The 15,577-nt window shown below is 41.3% G+C and overlaps 1 long non-coding RNA gene across 1 annotated transcript in view; it reads right to left on the minus strand.

Moving 5' to 3' along the window:
* The window catches only part of LOC143841782 (uncharacterized), a 201,062-nt gene that overhangs the window by 135,364 nt on the left and 50,121 nt on the right, over positions 1-15,577 (minus strand). The window contains exon 4 of the long non-coding RNA XR_013232823.1: positions 5,231-5,257. This is a non-coding gene — a long non-coding RNA (uncharacterized LOC143841782). The remainder of the gene's footprint in view (positions 1-5,230; positions 5,258-15,577) is intronic.

The following is a 15,577-nucleotide window of genomic DNA, read 5'->3' on the forward strand; positions in this document are numbered from 1 at the left end:
TTAAAAAAAGAATGGTTTGATTTGCTGGTTGCATATCTATTTGTGGAAGAAAATATCAAGGTGAATATAGATGTTTATATTAGTGAAACTGGCCTTGTGAGCATTATGAACAAATCAGTATAGCAATTCAGTAATAGCAGTATAGTTCAGTATTTTTTTCTTTAAAAGTCAATGCATCAGTCTTGTTGATGGAGTCAGTTGCTTGCATGAAGAATCAGCTTTTCTCTCTACTTACTCTGACTCCTATAATGTACATATTTTGCATTTTGTAGGCCTACAATTAGACTCTTTACTTTCTCTTTAATCTGATCAGCGCAATGAATTGGATTTTTGTTTTCTTTACTTTTGAGAATTGAAATGATGCCAGGTTATATTTCTTTGTGTCTGATTTAGAAATGGCAGTAGTTTGGTATCACATGAATGAACAAGGAAATGATTAGATTATGTAGCATGTGTGCCTGGTTTTGGCAGCTAAAGTAGATATGATGATGGCAATGCCACATATATAAACATGGAACTCCACAAATTCCATAAAAAGAGACCAGGCCTCTGTAGCAGAGTAGACACATTCTGTGCAAAGGATCTCAGGTAAATCTGCAAAATTCTCCATTCGTAACAATATTTTTGACTGAGACTCCAGAGTGCCACTGCAAATTAACACAGTGAATCCCGTGTTAGATAGATCAGTGAATATGAACTCACATCAATAAGAACTCATACATTAATAAAGACTGGGGTAAAGGTTTCCTTTGAATATAAAGGACCCATGAATGTGGGTTGCTGAATTTTTCCCATCTTCATTCCTTCCCTTTCTTCCTAAGCCCTTTTACCAAATGATATCACTTCCAGAGTCCTACCCTCTTTGAACTAACTTATTTATTATTATTATATTATATTCCCGCCACGAGCCTACAATAGTCTTTGTCCCCATTAAAATACCCATTAAAAAACTTTAAAACAACTCAACACGGCGGAAAAAACACCCAGTATTCCCACCCCCTGCTATCAGAGCGGCAGGGAGGATGGGGAGAAGATATGACCTATTAGACCCGGGGGGGGGGGGGATGTTGGCTCTCATTCGCTGAGCACGGCCTCAACCAAAAACCTGGCGGAAGAGCTCCGTCTTGCAGGCCCTGCAGAAAGCTGGTAAATTCTGCAGGGATTTATTTATTTGGATTTTATACCACCCTTCCATATGGCTCTGGGCGGTTTACATAGAACATTGTAAAAATAGTTACATAGAACATTCTAACAATCTAACAATCATAACATAACATAGCATGTCAACCCAAACAGTATTTCAACAGAAAAACAACACTCACATATCCCTGGGGAGGTCAGATTGTTCAATCATGGAAGGGGCATCTGGGAGGGAGGAGAACCAGCAGATGTTTTAAATCAGTCGGCCTCAAGCAAGTGCCTGGTGGAGGAGCTCCCTTTTGCAGGCGCTGCAGAATTGTGGAAGTTTGGGCAGGACTCTGATATCCTTAGGGAGGTTGTTCCACCAGGCGGGGGCCAGGACCAATAAGGCTCTGGCCCTTGTTGAGGTCCAGTTGGAGCCAGTGATCCACAGCAAGTTGGAGGTGGCAGAATGTAAGGCTCTTTTGGGGTTAGAGGCAAGGTGGTGGTCTTTCAAATACATTGGGCTCAAACCATGTATGGCCTTAACGGTGATTACCAAAACCTTAAACTTAATCCAAAATTCAACTGGGAACCAGCCAAGTTGTTGGAGTACTTGCCAGATGTAGGACCTCCATGATGTTTGAGTGAGAATCCTGGTTGCAGCATTCTGCACCAGTTGTAGTTTCCAGATCAAGGATAAGGGTAGGCCTGTGTAGAGTGAGTTGCAGAAGTCTAGTCTAGAGATGATCGTCACATGGATCACTGTGGCTAGGTATTCTGGGGTCAGGTAGAGTGCTAGTAACTTGGCTTGATGGAGGTGGTAAAATGCCAGCTGCGCTACCTTTGTGACTTGGGCTTCCATTGTAAGGGAAACATCCAGGATCATGCCCAGGTTCCTGCTGGAGTGAGTCGCTGAGAGCTGCACACTATCCAGGGTGGGCATTTCCTCCCATGTTTCCTTCCTACCCAACCACCATCCTCCATCTTTGCAGGGTTGATCCATTTCATCACTGCTTCCAAACATCTGGCTAAGGATTCTGGGGGAATGTCAAGGCGTTCATCCATCAGGAGGAAGAGCTGGGTATCATCTGCATATGGATAGCAATCTGCATATTGGTGGCAAAGTTATGAAATGTTATATTGAATCTGGCCAGGGGTACATCTACACCAGTATTGTAACTATACTGATGGACAAGAGTTCCCCAAAATCTTCCAGTAGCAGATGGCCACAGTTTACTTTTTCATTCTTCATCCTTCTTCATCCTTGCTATTTGGATCTAACAATTCTTATTTCAGTTGTCAATTTCAAATGTGAAACCAGTGTAACTTTCCCCGTCATTTTCTGTTTCCTTATCCCAAATTATTACCATAAAATGTATATATTTTTCTACTTTTTTGTGCATGTATTAATCAACATTATATAAGAGGCTCATTAGAAGTATGGGTTCAGGAAAGTCCTGTTTCTTGTTAATATGAATCTAAATCCAAACCCTAGAGATCCCTTCCAACTATATGATTCTATTAATCCAAATATGTATATATAAACACATTTTCAAGTATGAATATTAAACAGATTATCAAGAAAGTACAACATGATTATATAGTACAAAAATATTCAGGACCAACGGGGGAAAGTGAAAAACTGAAACCACTGACAAATATGGTAATTAATATAAAAAGAAATAAAATATGGAATGTTTGCTCATCCTTAGCTATCGAGTTAGGACAAGCAAGAATCCCTTCTGAAATAAACAGAAGTTCTTTCTCACAGAGATATATGAATTTCAAATGCTTTGTAATTTGTTTCCTTTTTGTGTGGGGGCTGGCATTCCCTATAGGGATTGGCACTGCACATTACCGTAGAAAACACACATTTTGTCCTCATCTATCTTCAATATGTTGAAAAGTTAATTCAAAGACAAAAAGTGAGGTCATTTTTTTTAAAGATATGTAAAGTATAAACATTAATATCTTTCCTCTCCTTTTACAGTTCAAATATACAAATTGTTAATGGTCCTACTGTATCTCTAGGCTGAAGAAATAGAGATTTTAATATCTTTTTTCTTTACAGTTCTAATTATGTGCATTAATGAAACCATCATATTATTCAAAAGACTTGCTGAGTTACACATATTGAAAGTGGGTTTATAGAGTTTCCTGACAGGTTTACAAATTGTGACATTTTGAAAAATATATTAAAATTGTAACTTACTGTACTCTGATATTTAAAAAAAGATATTGCATGAAATTAAATGTTTTATAGGCCATTTATTATGGTGACATTTAGTGAGATATATTAGTGATACATAGTCATTATAACCGTTGGAGAAAAAAAGGAAATTACAGAAGATTATAATAATTTCCATTATACATTAGAAGAATGCATGGCCTACTGGTGAGACAATGTAATAATGTGCATTTATATGAAAATGGAAACATCTCGACCCATCCTATCCATTGTTTCTGTTCAAAGTAAACAGCAAATTGAGTACATTTTAATGCTTTAATTTACAAAATACTGAAATACATAGTGCATTTATATCAAACTTCCAAGTTGTTCTTGGCAGCATTATGAACAAAGTTCAGAGGTTTCATGGTGATACGTGCACAGAAAGCTGTCCCGTACTAAATTAGACCCTTAGTCCATCAAAGGCAGTGTTGTCTACTCAGGCTGGCAGCAGCTTGGAGACTGCGGGGGGGGGTTATCAGCAGGAGCCACTGTGTGTTTCAAAAGGCTTGCTATAAGTGGCAGCATTCCAGCCCCTCTCCCCGCAGAAATCATTCTCCTCTGCTAGCCACAAAGACACGCGCTTTCTTTGAAATAGGACTGGTCCAAGCATGCCCAGACTCTCACAGGTATTCATCTTCCTGAGCGCCATTCAATCATGTAGTGTTTCTGTACATCAAGCAGCATCTTATGTTTCACTGAATACCCTGAACGAGACTTTCCCAACCACTGCTGAGCAATACCAAGCTAGAAAGCCAGTATCATGGGTGGTGCGTCAGGACAAGTGCAAGACATCTGCTGGCGGCTGTTATAGTCTGATTTTGCAAGTGTAAATCTTGTGACAGTCCACAGCCTTTTGAATGACACCCTGTATCTCTGGAAATATTACTGCCTTTACCCCTCTGAAGTGTACTATTTCTCTTTGAGAGTGGATTAAAGTTCCTCTCAAAGAATGGGGATATGTCCATGGGTGGCAATGAATAAAAAAAGGAGACTGTGTAAAAAATATTGGAATGTATAGTTAAGTTTATACTTCTTCTTCTCAAAGGGGTCTTGGAATGACCTTTCATGTTCATGCACAGCATCAATGGAAGTCCTCAGAGTTAAAGCAACACCTTTAAGGAATAATTTCCCCCCATAATCAATTAAACACTGTGATGTGCTCCCATACATTCATTGCTGTAGAGTTAGTTGTGCTCCCTGTTGTTCTAATGTTGTAATAGCAGAGTTGGGAGGGACAGCACCAAACAAGGGGCACATCAACTTCCCATTAGTGAATGATGGCCTGCAAACAGAAAGTGGCTGTCCATTCAACCATTGGAGGACAATATCACAGGGGAGGAGAAAGAAAACACAAAATGTTTATGCATGCACTGAGCATGCTGCCAAACCTCAGGAATCATGCTGGGCATGCTAATGTCAGAGGCACAGCCCAGGAAATACATATGGGCTGGTGACAGCAGAAACACATGCCCAGGATTTCTACTTGGCAGGAGCCTATCAGCAAAATGGGGGAAACAGAGCCCGCTCCTTTTGCAAGTATTATGGGCCTACACCTGTTCCTTATCATAAGCATAGAACATAATCTGGTACAGGTTGCTGACACAAAGATTGTGTCCTTACATTGTAGCAAAACCCAGGTTCAGAGCCTGTATACTTGACTTAACTTCCTTTCTACATACATTTTCTGAAATAATACAGGTAGTAGATATGATCCAGATGTCATAGCAACTGTTGGAAACAGAATAAGACAATAAGACTGACACTTATAACTGACAGCCAGTGACAGCAGGAGATCATAGACAAGCCCCTGAAAAAGGAAAACACATTCTGGGAAGCTGTCTTGAATTAAAAGGCAATAATATAATTAATGGTTCTTACCTTCATCACAGAGGTGGCAGAAGGAAACTATAGGAAGAAGACACAAGAAACCAACATTATGATATGCTATGGCAAGGCTAGCTTTGTTAAAGATCAGAAATAGTCACTGAGAGGCAGTATTCCAGGCCCTTAAAGCCCCTCCCCTCACAGCAGGTTATTAAGAGTCACTGACTCCTTGTAAATTACTTTGTGGTCTACTGATGACTTCAGAGAACTTTGTAGAATTGGATTCCACAGGAAACTGCTTTATTAATCTGCAGCCATCTGCCTGCAAGCAATTTAAGTTCCTGCTTTCAGCTGGCAGCACGTTTGAATATAAATTGTGTTGGCCCTAGAAATGCTGCAGATTATGTGGCAAACATGTTCCACAGGAGAACGTCTTGTTTTTGACAGCCATGATCATTTGTAAGCTGAACTCAAATCTCCTCACTTCACTGCTGTCTGACTTGAGCAGCTGCCAAACAGCTTTGTGACTGTGCAGTGGTGGTGGTGGTGGTGATGGTGGCCCATTTCTTTCTGCTTTGCAGCCACTTTTGCATTGCCGTATTAGGTAAAATATATTCTTCCCTAAGATCATGCATGGTTGGGTCAAAAAAGGAGACAGGACTCATTTCCCAGAAGCTGTGCCACAACTTTGGAAAATAATCTTGATAACAGACAGATGAACGGCAAATTGCAAAACTACTGAAAAAAATCTCAATGTTTATTTATAATTACTAGCTGACTGGTTTGCTCATCCTTTATTTAAATGATGGGCTGTTGAGTGGAGTACAGAAATGACAGGTCTGTGGGTTCCCATCTGGCTGTGTGACAGTGTGCATACATGAACTGCTACTGATTAGGAGTGTGCACTATAAGGTTGATGATTTTAATTTCAGTTAATAATTTCTGAAGGGGCACAGTTCTTCCTTTATTAAATTTTTGGAGTACGTTTATAACTTTGTTTCAAGAAAAGTGTTGATTGCAATATTTCTGATTACATATCTGTCCCATTATTCGTATGGAGAAATAGGCTTTCTGGACCAGTTATCGTTTGACCAAATATTGGTGGCAAAAGTTTCCTTCGGGTAATTCCAATTGAACTGTCCAACCCACTGATCTCAACACTAGAGTAAATGTCATCTACCCTCCCTTCTATAGATCTTCCAATTGTTCAGAAACTTCTACAAAAGGGTCCCACCCCACTTGAGTGGCTACTCAATAAGATGTTCTTAGTTGCCTTTCTCTCCTTTGACAAAAAATTACTGTCAAGCCAGAGATGCTGCAATTATTGATAATAGTCTGGTCAGAGAGAAAGAATAAATCTTAAAGCCCAGAATTTGCATGTATTTCAGAAATTCTGCAAAACCTGGTGGGCCTTGTTTTGGTATTTCTTGTCCAAAACAAAATAAGACATTTCAGAATGTATTTCATATTGGATTTTTTTAATATCCAAATGCACACCCCAAGTACTGATTGCATTGTGCTGTACCATTAAAATAAGCAATCATCTACCATACAGGCTCAAGCTCACAGACAGCCAAACCGCTGAATGAAAAATTGTCCCACTAAAAAAGAATATGGGCCAAACCACTGTGATTTTTTTTAGCACCCTAAATTCAAGCATTTATGTGTCAAGCATTTATCTGTAAAACTTTGGAGGACTTGCTGCTAGATATGCATTTGGTGAGCAGCTTTGTGGAATGCTACAGAACCCACTTCTTAAAGTTACTGGAAAAGGTGGTGCAAGCAAAGGACTCAGTCACTGGAAGCATCTCCTGGTTTTCTCAAAAGCACCTCCATCAGCAAAACATGCTGTTTAACTTTTTTACATGCTTCCCTTTACAGGTAATAATGATATAAACTCTAAAAATGTACTTTTCTAAATGCCCACCATTCACCCAAATTCCTTCAAGTGTCACCATGACACAACATTTTTAATTTTATTATATTTCATCATTTGTAGTAATTTTAGTCAGCATAAAATCAACTGAAGTCAGTGATTCTTTCAGGAAAAAAGGGACTCTTTCTCCCAAGTGACTACTTTAGGATCATTGATAACCCACTTTTTCCAAAGAGGAAACAGATAGTTTTATGATCACTTAGATCAGAATAGTTGCTTAGCAAAATATAATTAGGCACAGGACTAATTAGCAGATCTTTCATTTTGCTTTAGCAACTCACAGCAGCATGTTTTCTCCAACTGCAGAGGTATTGTCTCAAGGATCTTCAGGACATAAATGCTTCCAAATCTGATGGCATTTTAATGGTGTTCCACAGAAACACTCTTTATTTACAGGACTAAATAATCTGTCAGAGCATTTGGAAAGTGCCTAAACCTTCCTTTACACTCTGGGATATATGAAGTGATAATGAATCGAAGTATGCCTCTAAGCTCATTCAGAGTGAATTCCTAACATTCTGTTTATTTATTCCTCACAAGTATAGCCTACTAGGCAATGAACATGTATGTTTTAATTGTTCCTACCACTTGTTTGAAAAAATGGGTGCATATTCTATGCTGCTATTAAGTGTTTTTTCTACTAGTTTTATATCAGATTTATATATGTATATATGTATATATGTGTTGGGGGTATGATATCTTTGTATGTATATATATATTGGGGGTATGATATCTTTAACAAAATTTAAATGAATTTCTTTATGTTAATTTTTGTAAGCTTCACTTCCCAAGTTTTTGAATGGGTTACATCAGTGGTCCCCAACCTTTTTATCACCGGGGACCGGTCAACGCTTGACAATTTTACTGATGCCCGGGGGGGGGAGGTAGTCTTTTGCTGAGGGACGTCACCGCTGCCACCTGAGCCCCTGCTCCACTTGCTTTCCCGCCGGCACCCCTGACTTCCCATTGCCCGCAGCAGCTGCACAGTGCCATGCCAAGGGGGAGCCCCAGCAATGGTGGCCACTGGAGAGCACCAAAGGTGAGCCGGCAGCAGAGTGGCAGGGAAACCCCTGAGGCAGGAGTTGGGGAGGAGGATGAGGAGGAGCCGCAGCCCAGTACCAACTGGTCCACAGACCGCTACCGGTCCCCGGACCAGGGGTTGGGGACCACTGGGTTACATTATGGTATTTTATGCTTATTTCCCACTCTATGGCCAAACTGGAAGATTGACTCTAAATCTATGGACTTAAAAGTATACTTCCTTTTCTCCACTCTGTGTGTATGTCAAGTGCTGCCAAGACAAAGCTTCTGAGCTCTGACATGATCGATCTCTACTAGACCATTCCACATCCACCCATTCTAGCTATGTGTGGATATTACTATAGAGTCCCTGCTGCCCACTCTGAATGAAAACCATTCTTTTAAAAAAGAAAGAAAACAATGCATTAAAGTTTGTCAACATGACCTGATTAAATTGATAAATGTGATACAACTTTGTTTTAATAAACATAATTTTATCTTAATCTTTTTTCACCCCTTTAAGCCAGGAGGTGTCATCTCAGCCAATTTCCCAATACTGAAGAACAAGAAAAATTAGTAATGAATGACATCCAGCCTTTCTGAACCGTTAACCCAGTTACAAAGGTTTATAAAAATATGAATGGGGTGCAGAGAGCTGACATAGGGATTTCCTCTCCCTCTTTCAAAATGCTAGAATTTGAGGGATAGATAAGCAAAGAAGGGGGAAGGTGTAGCAATATATGTTAGGAATCTTTATACTTGTGAAGAAATATGAAAGTTCAGTTGAGTGTATTTGGATAAATATAAAAGGAGTAGGAAATGAGAGTGGTATTATTGTGGGGGTCTGCTATAGACCACCAAGCCAGTCAGAGGACTTGAATGAGATACTGCTAGACAAAATTACACAATTTTCAAAAAAGGGGGAAACAGTGGTCACATGGGTGACTTCAATTACCCAGATATCTGTTGGAAGACCAACTCTGCTAAAAAATAGAAACTCCATTAAATTCTTAACTTGTCTTGCCAACAGCTTCATTTCCCAGAAAGTAGAGAGGGGAACCAGGGGCTCTGCTATTTTAGACTTAATTCTCAGCAATAGGGAAGAACTGGTAGATGAGGTGCAAGTAGTGGGCACACTTGGTAGCAGTGACCATGTGCTTTTGGAATTTTCAATCGTGGGAAACCTTTAGGTAGTTGTACGTATAGACTGGACTTCAGGAAAGCAGATTTTCAGAGACTTAAAGGTATGTTGCATAGAGTCCCGTCGTCGGAAAGACTTAAAGAGATGGGAGTCCAAGAGGGCTGGGAGTTTCTTAAAAGTAAATACTGAAGGCTCAAGTATAAACAATTCCCTTGAGAAGAAAAGATGAGAGGAGCCTAAGGAATCCAAGTTGGCTCTATAAGCAGTTGTCAAAAGATTTGAGGAATAAAAAAGAATAATTTAGGAAATGGATGGAAGGCCTTATTACCAAGGATGAGTATAAACAAATAACCAATAATTGTAGGGGGAGCATTAGAAAACCTAAATCAAATACTCGGTCCTTGAGCAGCTGGAACTGAGAGCTGTGATTTCTAAGGCTCAGCATGGGTTTTGCAAGAACAAGTCCTGTCAGAACAACCTTATCTCTTTCTTTGAGAAAGTAGCTACCTTGCTAGATCAGGGGAATGCCATGGACATAGTTTATCTGGATTTCAGTAAAGTTTTTGATAAGGTTCCACATGATATTCTTGCTCACAAGTTGGTCAAATGCAGTATGGATCCTAATTCTGTCAGGTGGATCAATAACAGTTGTGAGATCGTACCCAGAGGGTACCTGTTAATGGTTCAGCATCTTTTTGGAAAAGAGTGACAAGTGGAGTACCCCAAGGATCTGTCCTGGGGCTTGTGTTGTTCAACATATTTATAAATGATTTGGATGAAGGATTAGAGGGATACATTAAATTTGCAGACGATACTAAACAGGGAGGGGTAGCAAACACAACAGAAGACAGAATCAGAATACAGAATGATCTTGATAGGCTCGAGAAGTGGGCTAAATGGAATAAAATTAAGTTCAATAGGGACTTCATTTAGTTCTTCATTTAGATAGGAAAAACCAAATACATCAATATAAGATGGGGGAGATTTGTCTTGGCAGTAGCATGTGCGAAAAGGATATAGGATTCTTAGTAAAACATACATTGAACATGAGTCAGAACTGTGACTTGGTGGCTAAATCTTTCTTTTTCAGAAATCTGCTAGGAGTCCCAAACTGTGGGGCCAATCATACACTTGTAGCAGAACTTGGCCAACAGAGTCTAGAAGCCCGGGCTTGGTCTCAGTCCTTTAAATACTGGTTAAAAATTCATTTCCATGCTCAAACGGGTAGTTTGTTAATTAACCTTTTGAGTGACCCTTATTCTTTCAGCTGGCTGGGCAAAATGTCAAAAAAACTTCAAATTATGGGTCTGGACATCTCATCTTACAAATCCATGCCCATGTATCTCCAAATTTTGGAAACACACCAGTTAAGAAGAGCATTTCTAGTAGCTCGCTTAAACATCTTTCCTTCAAATGTCACCCGAGGTAGATTTTTGAAGATCCCTCCTCAGGAGAGATACTGTTTACATGGATGTAGTGTCCCTGACACGTTGCATCATATACTTCTGGTGTGTCCTAAGTTTGAAATATTTCGTCGCCCGTTAGCTAACCATCTGAAGAAATTGAAATTCAGCTGTGTTAATGAGAAACACTGTATTAAAATGATATTAAATGTGAGGGACAGAGCAACTATTATAAAAGTAGCAAAGTTTTTACTGGCAATTTTAAATGAAAATCTTTTACGATAGATTTTACATCTGAAACTGTTTGAAAATTTCATTTTATGCTTTGCAATTTTATGCCAATAAAGGTATTCTGATTCTGATTCTGGTGGCTAATTAGGCAAATGGGATTTTGGGCTGTATCAATCATAGTATAGTGTCCAGATCACGGGAGGTGATGGTACTGCTGTACTCTGCTCTGGTTTGGCCTCACTTGGAGTACTGCGTTCAGTTTTGGGCACCCCAGTTGAAGAGGGATGTAGACAAACTGGAGCATGTCCAGAGGAGGGCAACAAAGATGGTGAGGGGTTTGGAGACCAAGAAGTTTGAAGAAAGGTTGGGGGAGCTTGGTCTGTTTAGCCTGAAGAGGAGACAACTGAGAGGGGATCTGATAACCATCTTCAAATATTTAAAAGGCTGCCATATAGAGGATGGAGAAGAGTTGTTCTCTCTTGCCCAAGAGGGACAGACCAGAACCAATGGGATGGAATTAATTCAAAAGAAATTCCATCTAAACATCCAGAAAAATTTCTGACAGTTAGAGGGGTTTCTCAGTGGAACAGGCTTCCTCAGGAGGTGGTGGGTTCTCCGTCTTTGGAAATTTTTAAGCAGAGGCTGAATGGCCATCTGACAGAGAGGATGTGAAATTCTGTGAAAGCTTAAGGGGGTGGCAGGCTACAGTTCATGAGCGATAGGATTGTGAGTGTTCTGCATAGTGCAGGGGGGTTAGACTAGATGACCCATTAGGTCCCTTCCAACTGTATTATTCTATGACTAGTAAATAGGCCCACTGCAGTTGGAATGCAGCGGGCACTAGTGGGGCTGGGGAGGCTCGGCCTGGGGCCGGCGGGGCGTCGTCGTGGGCAACCGCTTACCCAGAGCAGGAGGCAAGCTGGAAGGCTGCGGGTCCATGGCTGCTAGCGTTGGCGGGAAAGTGAGCAGCTTCAGCGGTGGGCGCAGCGCTGGCCGAAGTGGTGCAAGTGCGAGCGGCGGGCCCAAGGCCGGGCGGGCCGTATGTGTGCGGAGGAAGGACTGGTGCCACAGTCGGGGGCACCTCCACAGCCAGCCACAGCTACGGTGGGTGGCGGCGCAATCCGGACGCGGGCGTGTGGGCCGGGTTGAGGTGGCAGAGAGGTGGCGGCAGGGCATTGCTGGGCCTCCTGATTAGTGAGTCCGACGCGCAGCGCGGCTTGCAATTGGTCCCTTGCCACCCGACTGACAATCGGAGGGCCCAAGAGGTTCCTGACATAGGGGTTTCTCAGTGGAACAGGCTTCCTCAGGAGGTGGTGGGTTCTCCATCTTTGGAAATTTTTAAGCAGAGGCTAGATAGCCATCTGATGGAGAAGCTGATTCTGTGAAGGCAAAGGTGTGGCAGGTTACAATAGATGAGCAATTGGGATGTGAGTGTCCTGCATAGTGCAGGGGGTTGGACTAGATGACCCATGAGATCCCTTCCAACTCTATGATTCTATGATTCTATGAGAGGATCCAATGAAGCTGATAGCTGGTAGGTTCAGGATGCTACTTACACTGAGTGATTAAAATGTGGATTTCACTGCCTAAGGATTTATACAGCTATAGCAATAAACAGCTTTCAAATGGAGGATAAATCTATCAATGGCTACTAGACATGGTGGGGGAGTCAGAGGTTAAGCCTCAGCCTCAATACCCTATTGCTGGCCATCCAGAAGAATTGGTTGGTCCCTGTGTGATGTGGGATGTTGCACTGGATGGATCATTGATCTGATCCATCAGGGTTTTCTAATATTCTTATGGCCTTATGTAATAAGGACACAGCCAAAATTCACAACATTATGATAGATCATCCTGGAATATTTGGTACAAGCCCCCAATGGAACACACCAAGCAATGTACCATATTAACACTCAAAGTCACAAAAGTAATAATGAAGAAAACAAATATATATTTTTTAAAAGCTCTGATATACAGATTAGGTTTTCTCTCTTTAAGAGCTGGGAGGGACAGTTGAAAAATACTATTAGTTCAGTTTAGAGAGCGTGAGACCCTTTCTGGACCAGCACCACCACACCAGTTTGCTGCCAGGTATTTGTAATGGGGTGGTTTACCCCACCTCTCCCAGTTACAAGTGGTAAAAATTTTCTCCTGGATTTGTTCCTCCAGATTAGGCAGCTAGGGTGAAGAGATTCCATTGTGCTTCGTGGTGGTGTGGGACATTTTTATTTATGTTCAAGAAGGTGGTATTGATTTACAACAGAATCCTACCTTCTTGAACATAAAAAATGCCCCAGGTGGCTCTGTGGTGCTGCCCAGGACTGTGGAACTCATTAGGGCATTTTTTTTTGTCCCTTCCAGGGTGCTGTAGTTGGGTAAGGAGCCAGGCCTGATCAGCCTGACTCTGCCCTGCCAAACAGGCCTGACCTGATGTAGGCCCTGATGGTGCTCATGGCAAGGAAGAGAATGCGGAAGAATCCATGTTCTGTTGATGCGGTGCAACCAAGGGTCTGAGTTGGGCCAGCCCTGGGCTGGCCCTGGGCCGGTGCCAACATAATCTGGAAGTGTGGATTATCCCTGCAACTAGATGAGTGCTGATCCATGGTGAATTCCCCATGCGTAAAAGGTATGAGACTGGTGGAGTGAATCATCTGGCAGAAGAGCAACTAAAAACTGATGGGGAAAAGATCAGCTTGTAATGAAGAATCCCAAATGCCTGAATAAAGGAAACAGTTCTTCAATAAAACGTCAATTAAAAGGCAACTTTGAAACTTCTACCTGATGTATATTAGGACATGTCTATGTATATTAGGACATGAATAAGCGATGGCATCATGTGAATAAAGCAGAGTTTGAGTCTCCAGCCCCAACAGCTCTATACAGTGACTCATTGGGGGTGATTATTAAAGGGGGTTGAGCTACCTGTCTAGTAATAGTTTGGGCACATCCCCAGCTTTTCCAAAGAAGGCAGACCTCTCGAGGAGGCATGTTGTGAGACTGTGCATTCCACTAATAGTCACTGAAGAATAAGCAAATCTGATAGACTTTCTCCTTCTGAGTAATGGCAGTTCCCATTCACAGCTGCCAACCCATCCATACATTTCAGCAAAGTGGGGATAACTGGTTGCTTTAGGGACAAACAGGGAATATTTGAACTGTTTAAAATGTCCTGAGAAAAAAAAATTGTCTGATTTACTTTAATCACTTAATCTGGGTGGGTTGTTCTAATTGAGCCTAGTTGCCAGAAATGGCGTGCGCTTTTGTTTAAGTTAGGGATCTATGATAAACAATTTAAGGTATCTTACAATGGGAGTTTGTCAATCTCTCCTCACTGCCGTGACTTCACCAGCTAGTGTTGAGCACTTTGGCCACCGAAGCGGCCGTTCACGCCCGAAGCAGCCAGCACTGTAGCATGGGGGGGGGGAGGGGACGGTGCACCAGTCGGCACCCATGTGCAGACATGCGCCAACTGGTGTGCCAGCACCACCCCTCCTCCTGTGCCACAATGCTGGCACTTTGGTGGCCGAAGTGCCCTACTCTAGACCCTAATGTTTGCCTGTGGGGTAAGGGTGATAGAGCAACAGCTCCCTTTGGCATACTTTTTCTAAGAAGAGTAGCTGTCAAATCAAGGTTATCTCACACTTGGAGACAGGGTTGGATTGACTATTAATTGACTATTAATGCTAGGATACCTCTGGCAGCCTGTTAAGTAGAGAATCTATAGTGAGGGCTGGGTATTAATAAAGGGCAGATCAGGTTAAGTTTGAAACTATTTATTGTGTGTGGCATCTTTATTTGGGGATGGTGAGACAAAGCTTTATCCATCTATCAGTCTCTTCTGGGGTTTGTCATTCATAGATCAGATAATGGTCAAGGAGTTTTAAGGTATTAACTTCATTGGAACAGAAAGATACTTTAATTATTGGCAGGTTTAATAATTATGCTAATTACAATAGCAAATTAGGTGTTATTGTGAAAAGAATGAAATTACACTGTTAACGTATAATCATAAATTGGTTCAACTTATAACAATGATAAGTATTGTTTCTATAAGTGTGAATAATTCACCAAACAATTATTTTGACTGGCTTTTCTCGTGGAGCATTCATCTCTAGTTATTTTTATAAAAGGAATTTAGATAAAACCAAAGAAAAGCAAGAACTAGTATTTAAAACAAAAAAAGGTATCTATTAATGGCATTGTTGCTAGCGGTCCAATTGTTCTGTACTTCAGCATAGTCCTTCATAGGAACTTTACAGTGTAAACAAATCCTACAGCATGGGTGTTCTATAGTTCCTGCAGCAAGCAGGTAAAACCAGGGCAGTCCTCCTAAGCAATAATCACTGATGAGACTTTCTGTTCCAGTTCCTGATTGGATATGTCTGCAGTTATAACTATCTTTTGTACACTTTGTTGCCCCTGATTGAAGCAGGAGTACAGGGTGGGCAACCATCATTATTGCTCTTATTAACAAATGACATAATTACATTAAAAAAAAGAGTGGGAATTTTGGATTATTTCCCCTGAATTGAGAGGGAACACTGGAGGAAAAACCTCCGCCCATCCAGAGCTTCTCCATCTTTAGCCATGTGTTAGATCACTGGTGACTTTCCCACTCATGTCCCCTACCCCTCCCACCCTCTGTGCATCTACCTGGCAGCCCAATGAAA

Source organism: Paroedura picta, chromosome 7 (genome assembly GCF_049243985.1).
Source record: "Paroedura picta isolate Pp20150507F chromosome 7, Ppicta_v3.0, whole genome shotgun sequence".
Classification (NCBI taxonomy): domain Eukaryota; kingdom Metazoa; phylum Chordata; class Lepidosauria; order Squamata; family Gekkonidae; genus Paroedura; species Paroedura picta.